We start from the raw sequence: 8,065 nt of genomic DNA, 5'->3' as shown, positions 1-8,065 counted from the left end.
TCTAGGGTTTAAGTGTACATTGGCCTTAGAAAGAAATAAGTAAAAATGTTGTGTCAGGAAATATGTTCCATTATAAAACTTTTGCCTTAAGACACAGTGCTTAGTCAAGCAAAATAGCTTTCCTAGTTCAATTTTATCTTTGTAGTGCATATGCATACAATACTGACTTGGTTTTAGGTCTCTTTCACACAAGATGGCTTCACAGGCATAACCAGGAGGGAACATGATGCATGATATTTCTGGGATAAAAATATCCAGGAAATGCTTTAACCCCAAGACAACCTGAACTCTTAATGAGGAGCATGATGATTGCTTTTCTTGCAGATTACCATGCAAAATAAATTGTTCATTCTGGGTCACCTGTAGGACAGTGAAATAGAGCAATGTGGAAGTGCCCGGAGGAAATACCCATTTGTGCAAAAACACATCCGGCTTTTTAGTCACTAAGACTTCGGCCAGGAAATTCTTCATGTGAGTGCTGGAATGTTTTACAAAATTTCATAAATTGCAAACGAAAGATGTTCATAAACAGTAATATATGTAGATTTGTGGAACACTTTTAATATCCTTAAATTTTTATATACACAAGTGTGTCACAATAAATTTAGGACATTAAATATTCTTGAATGAAGACCCCCTGAAGAAGAGGAGGAATCTTTCACTGTGGATCTGTCATAGTGAAATATGTTGTAGATAACCTTTCTGTGAATATATTTCAGTTTGTGAGAGTATAGTATTGACATAGTTTTTCATTAAAGCAGCCAAAGGGGAACAGAGCAGGGCATTCTCTAAATTAACAAGGTTGCTGTGAGCCTTATGAATACTTAACACAGTAGAAATTGCATTGTTTCCCTTTGTTCTCTCTGTTTACCGCATGTATGTAGTTGGAGACTAGTACTGAATTAGTCCTAGAAATATTGTAGAGAATTCAGTGCAGCCATGAGCTAAGATCACATGCAGCTGCTGGGTGACCTTGGGCCAGTCACACTTCTCAGAAGTCTCTCAGCCCCACTCACCTCACAGAGTGTTTGTTGTGGGGGAGGAAGGGAAAGGAGAATGTTAGCCGCTTTGAGACTCCTTAAAGGGAGTGAAAGGCGGGATATCAAATCCAAACTCTTCTACTGAGTTGTTTTATATAACATTGGACAAGTTGTATGCAAAGTGTTTCAGATTATTTTCCTTTCAGAATTAAAACAGAATTTCCTAGAAGGCCAGGTAATTCTGAGGAAGAGATGTGTTCAGTGGCTTGGCACTTGATATACTATATTTAAATTTATTGAGGTTAGGCAAGTAAGTCTACACTGCTGTCCTTTTATGGTCATGTAACAGATTTTCACTCCAAATACTAAAACTATTGTGTTAATACTTAGTTTTTGGTCGAGACCCTAACTGTGCTAGCTGGATAGAAACTTAAAGGACATTGTTAGTGTTTGGCTGTTCTCATCAAAACATTCTGACTGAAAGTTTCAGGCTTAGTTCAGCTGTAACATTGAAACTTTGCTAGTAAATCCTTTCTATAGCCCACATAATATTTTAAGCCTAGTCAGCCTTGTAACAACATTTTATCAGTATGTGGCAAGCTAAATTCATGTCTCTTCGTGGCTGAGAATGGATTTGAACCCAAAGCCAACATACTAGCCACTGATTGGACACAAAATGTGATCCTGAGAGTAGTTACAGAGTTTGATAATAGTTCTTAAAGCCAGTGTGGGATTTACATTTACATTTACCTGGTAATATTGGTCAGCAGTTTGTTATTAGCAGAGTTTGGGTTACAGAAGTTGCACAGACAGCTGACTTGGGTATACTTGCTACATTTCTACTTTGCTCATTCCTAAGTCCTTCACTGCTGAATTGTCATATTTCATGATCCTTAGTTTGTCAGAAGTAGACTGTGTATTAAAAAAAATATACTCTAAATCACCCTTCTCCAATGCGGTGTCTTCCAAATGTTCCAGGCTCAATTCCAGCCAGTGTGGCCATTGGCCAGGGATGATGGAAACTGTAGTTCAGAATATCTGAATGGCACTGTGTTGAGAAAGGCTTCTCTAAACTATTTACTCTGCATTGTTACTTTAAATTCTGTGTGAGTTTGTGGCTCCTAACCATACCTCTTCCTAGAAAGTTAGGCTGCAATGCTAACCCCATTTATCTGGGAGTTAGTCCTGTGGATTTCAGTAGGACTTACTTCTGAATAGATACGACTATTCTGTTAAAGTCCTATTAAAGACAGATGTTTAGAAAACAATTTCATTTTAGGTTCTAAAACATTTGTACTCATTGAGCAGGGACATATACCACACATCTTCTTGAGCTGCAGCATAAATTTCCAAACCAAAATGTTAATTTTGAAGTCCTAAGGCCAGTATTTCTGTTCATGCTCATTCTGACTTTGCATTTGGATCAAGCTGTAAGGCCTTCTAAAAAGTAAATGCTGATAGTTTAAAGCCACAAATCCAGTGTACACTTTGAAGCAAATTCCATTGAGTAAAGCATTTCCCTCTAAAACAGGTATGTGGATTTTGTGTTAATTTACCTAAAATGCCTGTTTTACAGGGCCAGATAACATGAAACCATATATGCTCATATTTTTGTCACTTGCCATGAAGCAAAGGCTCAAACCACTGCTTGTTGTCTTTTTTCATTCCTATTCTGGATTCTGTCCTCCATGTCCTTTTTTGGCTTTGGAAATGGCCCTGCAGCTTTCTCTTTTCCTACCTTTTTAAAACAAACTTTCACTATTACTTGTCCTACTTGTTTAGTTGACCTCTGTTGGCAATTCAAACAGTGTTTTATACTTTTTGGTTTGACTTACACTACTGTGTAACGAGCAGTTTGGATTATCGAAAATTCTGCATAAAGGCAGGAACATCCAGTCATGCTTGGTTAGTGCCATTGAAATTGTTATGCCTAAATAGGTGCAACATGGCAAACCTGCATCTTTAAATTGTATTTTCCTTATTTAAAAAAGATGCTTGAAACTAATAAACATTTAGACTGCCTTGGTAATACATTTCACTATATGAAGCAGACAGCTTTTCCAGTGACTGTTGAACAACCCAAATAGTTGGATTCATTAGGACTGGTTGTTACAGTTCTTTCTTCTGAGTCATTCCCCGCCAAATCACCTGGTGCCATATGCTCTCACGACTCAGATTTTGCTCAAATTTTTAAATGTGTAGATACCTATAAGATAAGCTCAAAATAATATTTTAAGATTTTTTGGTCCAAAATTTTTGGTCCATATTAAATATCTTTTGGATGATAGGTCTAATGATATTACACTGGCTGTGGCAAAGTTTCTTTCGGAAGTTACAGTATAAGAATCAAAGATCATCATGTTTGAGACAAAACAAAATGACCGCCTCGGTTTCTCTCTCTTGTGTGGTTGGCTGTCTCAATTGTATTATGTTCTGAAATTGTTCTACGGGTTTTTGGACTGCAATAAAGATTTATATATATAGAATATGCAGAAACTCACGGGAAGACTCAGAGACAATGATAATTAAGACTTTAAAAAAGACTGGGAACCGTTTATGATGTATCTACAGAAATATTGTAAAGAAATGGACTCAATAGCAGAGTTTGATTAAACACTTAAAAGTAAGAAAATAAGTTTAAAGGTCAGGAAATAATAATATGGAATGTAATTCAGTGCAAGATATAATTATGAAAGAAAATTTGGTATAAAAATGATAAGAATTTAAGTATATTGAGAGGTATAAGGTCGTAAAAATAGGACAAAAATTAAGCAGAAGTAATAAATATTTAAAGAACCAGAAGGGGAAGTTGAGGGAAGTCATGGTTTTTATTTCTTTTTTGTTTATATGACAAATGTTACATTGTGTTATTTGGTTGTATATTAAATTATAAAATCCAATATATATCCACCCAGCATCATTGACCATATTACATGTATGGGAAACAAAATAGCTTTGACCATATCATTGCAGGAGTGTTTTACACAATAAATGAACAAGGCCTCTGAGACGAATTTTGTTTTTATTAAATAATCAATAAAACTTAATTTTTAAAATATATTAGATGACATTGTAACATAAGAGGGTACAGTTTTAACTATTCTCATGAATGTGTGAGTTATTTCAGGCTCAGAGAGACATTAAACCTGTACAAAAATAAATAAAAATTGTAAAAAATTATAACTGCAAAAAACACCCTCCTTATTATTAAAACATAACAAGTACATGGTTAGCGCATTCTACAACAAAAGTACGAAATATATGTTAGTTGTGGTTTGCATGCTGTGGCTTATCGAACCTACCGGGAATAAAATAACAAAAATTCACTTTGGATGGTTGGTGACCCTTTTCTGTTAAGGGTAATTTTTATACCTTATTTTGAAAGAGACCACAATTAGCTTTATTTTGATACCAAAATAAGCCAAATTGGTTGAAAAATAAGCGAAACAGGAGGTTTTTTCTACACTGACGCAGAAATTCCATTGGCCTAAATCGCACAAAAATTGAAATTTTCAAAAAATTCTCCTGCGCCCAAAATTTGGACCAAAAAAATCTTGAAATATTATTTTGAGCTTATCTCATGGGTATCTACATTTTTTTTTTTAAATGGAGAAAATCTGAGTCGTGGGAGCACTGTCGACTATTAAAATCAGGTGATTTGGCATGGAATGACCCTTCCTATAAAAATGGAAGAGCTGGTCCAGTATTGTTGACATCTATGGGATAGTTCTTCAGTTTATTTACCCGAGTGTCTCATTCTTTATGGGTAACTGTTATGTCATCCATAGCAGACAAGTAACACCAATTAATATTTTATGTACAGGTTTTGTTTTGGTAGTAATGGTTATTAACTCAGTTGAGCACTAGGCCTAAATTAAGCCACTTATAGAAAATGTATGTTCTTTAAAATGTGATTTATTTTGAATTGAATACATTTTAATTTTAGTAATGCAGTGACTGCAGCAGTAGTCTGGAAGGTAGTATTCAACTTAAGTTTAGCTCAGAATAGACCATTGAAATTAATGAACATTACTAAGTTAGGTCCATTAGGTTTACTCTGATTAAAACTCAGGGTGACAAATGCTGTATTTTGGGTCAACCTGGAATTCTGGTGTGCCAAGTCCACTGCAGTTTTTAATATATATCTTATGTGCTGATGCCAAAAAGAGGCTGTGCCACTCTATAACCTTTGGGCAATTTAGAAATTTTTGGCTCCGGCATGACCGAGAAATCTGTTCAAGCAGCAAATGTGAAAAGCTGAAAAGAAAGAAAAGGGGTGGGGGGGGGAGAAGAAGTCAAGGGACTGAGGGGATGAGAACATAGAAGGGGAATTGAGGGAATGGAAAAATGAAACTTAAACATCCAGCTTTAATATAAGGTTTCCATTTGAGTTGCTCAGCACTTTCAAATATATCGAAATTAACTAACAATAGTGTGTACGATTACTGGTCCCAGTGTTCAAGTAAACTAAACCATTTCTAGCTACATAAGAAAACTACTCTACTTAATTGAACAGCAGCTTCAGTATTTGAATGAAACCATATAAAACTCCATCTTTCCAGGTCATCTGTTCAACTCTTTGCAATAAGAATGGAGGTTTAAGCCATACTTTAACAGATTAAAACCCAATATGCTCTTAGAAACCTCCAGAGAAAGTGCGTCTATAACTTCTCAGGGCAAATTGCTCTGGTTTGCTTGGTTTTAAATTTCCATAATGCTCCTTACCAAAGCTTTATTATCTGCATTCTGGGCATAGATTTTTATTTTCATGTGATTATTTTTGTTACAAGCTGCCCAGAAAGTTTTGTTATAGGGAGCCATATAAACAATAAATCAGTAGCAAAAATATGTCTGAGCTTTAAAAAAGAAACTTTAGGTAAATAACGCTAGTTCGATTATATTAAGAAGCGCAGCAGCTCTTTCTATACACTGAGTATGATAGAATCAATAGCAAATTCTAATATAATCTTAGCTGGTTTAATCAAGCAAACTATATGGGTATTTTCCCAGCAGATGAGTTCTTCCAGCAATCTTGTCTCCATGTAGATGCTGTTGATTCACTACAGTGCCAGAATATATTCTTAAGAAGAAAATTTATCTCCTGTCAAAGTAAAATAATACAATTTTTGATGAGGAACCTCTCCTCCAAAACTATGAATTTTTTCATGATAGGGTAGTGGGTTTTTAAAAAAATGAAAATGGTTGACTGATTTGGAAGTAGCTGTTTGAAAGCTTTTCACATTTATGTGTTTGAAAAATACTTATAAGCACTAGCCTGGGAGTGGGATCCTGTCAGATTTCTCTGTAAACCTGTATAGGATGGGGGTGCAAGGCTTAAACTATAAATTAGGCTTCTACATAGGCAGTAGTCTGGCCATCATGCTGCGATAAGTAAGAATTAAGTTTTAGAAAAACATAATATTTTTTGCTTTCAGTCCACAAATGACTAATACAGGTAAACCGTGGGCAGGCAGGCTAGTAAAAACAGTGGGCTAATTTTTCCCCCACATGTCTACCGTTTGTTTCAATCCACAAAAGCTGCTAGACTAAAAATTGTAGGCTAATTTTTTACAAGTCTTCCATATGATCACAAAAGTTGCTGGATCACCAAGTTTTACTAGCAAGTCTGTCTTTGAATACCCATACTCATTTTTTTGCATATCTAGCATCATGAAAGAGAAAATCAACTTTACAAAACCTTTCTGATTGGGTAGCAAATTTCTGTTTACTGGTGGTTATTTATATGATTTACAGCATACAATATACAATATGTAAAACATACAGTATATTAAAACATCAGTAAATAGAAACATTGGGACATGGGTGGTGCTGTGGGTTAAACCACAGAGCCTAGGACTTGCCGATCGGAGGATCGGTGGTTTCGAATCCCCGCAACGGGGTGAGCTCCGTTGCTCGGTTCCTGCTCCTGCCAACCTAGCATTTCGAAAGCACATCAAAGTTCAAGTAGATAAATAGGTACCGCTCCGGCAGGAAGGTAAATGGCGTTTCCATGCGCTGCTCTGGTTCTCCAGAAGCGGCTTAGTCATGTTGGCCACATGACCCGGAAGCTGTACGCCGGCTCCCTCAGCCAATAAAGCAAGATGAGCACCGCAACCCTGGAGTCAGTCACGACTGGACCTAACGGTCAGGGGTCCATTTACATTTAAATAGAAACATTAAAACATCCTGCATAGTAAAAAGGCCTTCTGAAATAAAATGGTTTTAGCCTGATACCTGAAACTTAACCCAGACCATCTCTGCCTAATTCCTAATGGAAGGAAGTTTATAGAGTTGGGCCCACTACACCTAAGGTATGACTTCTTGATGACACGAGTTGTGCTTCTGATCTACAGGGGAACTGCTGATAGGGTACTCACTCACTGGATTATCACCTTGTCATGGTGAGTGGACTTGCATGTTCTTATGACTCTTGTGAGCGAAGCCGTCGGGAATCTCGTACTCCCAGCAGGGTCACCCAAGGCAGTAATGTCAAAGGAAAGGAGCTAGACAAAGAATGATCCAAAAAGTCCTCAACGGCAGAACAGGCGGATAATAACAAGTGGTATAACAGCTGTAAAGGCAGATAAAGTCTGCAACAGATAGCAATCTACAGGTTGTCGTGACTACTCATGGCATCAGAACAGAACCTTACTGCTAAGACTGTGTGTTGGTCAGTGTGCACTGATCTACACACATAAATCAAATTCATGCACAGGTGTCTTCCAAAACCCAAACCTATACCCCAGAAGTCTCATGGCAATCGGCAAATGGTAACGGGGGCAGGATCGTGAAATCTGGAAGCCCCTAGTCATGAACCGGCACATGGGCGGTGTATACAGATTCTGTCGTTCTGACTCAAGGTACGAGGCAGTTGAGCAGCTCGGTAGCTGTATCCATGACTGAGTAGCCCTTTTTAGGAAACGCCGTTGGGTGGTGGAACCCTTTTTAAAAAGAGAGAGAGAAGCAGATGCCGAATGTTGAAAGTTGAGGGTGATAAGACTGTTTAATAACTTTCCCTTGCAAGTGTTTTTCTTTTCAGAATTAGCTCCATAACCCCTGTTGTCCCTGTGAGCAAAAATATTAGG

General features: G+C 37.0%; 1 long non-coding RNA gene across 1 annotated transcript; it reads right to left on the bottom strand.

Annotated features, from left to right (window-relative positions):
* Positions 1-3,985: 3,985 nt before the first annotated feature.
* On the bottom strand, positions 3,986-7,836 carry LOC309366078. Its single transcript, XR_014166475.1, has 2 exons — positions 7,362-7,836; positions 3,986-6,081 (listed from the first exon to the last, which is right to left on the bottom strand). It is a non-coding gene; the product is annotated as an uncharacterized lncRNA (long non-coding RNA).
* Between the last annotated feature and the right edge of the window lie 229 nt (positions 7,837-8,065).

The sequence above is a fragment of the Podarcis melisellensis genome (genome assembly GCF_964234715.1).
Source record: "Podarcis melisellensis genome assembly, chromosome: 3".
NCBI classification, from domain to species: domain Eukaryota; kingdom Metazoa; phylum Chordata; class Lepidosauria; order Squamata; family Lacertidae; genus Podarcis; species Podarcis melisellensis.
The sequence above is the reverse complement of the archived record's forward strand: the minus strand, read 5'-3'. Positions and strand labels throughout refer to the sequence as shown.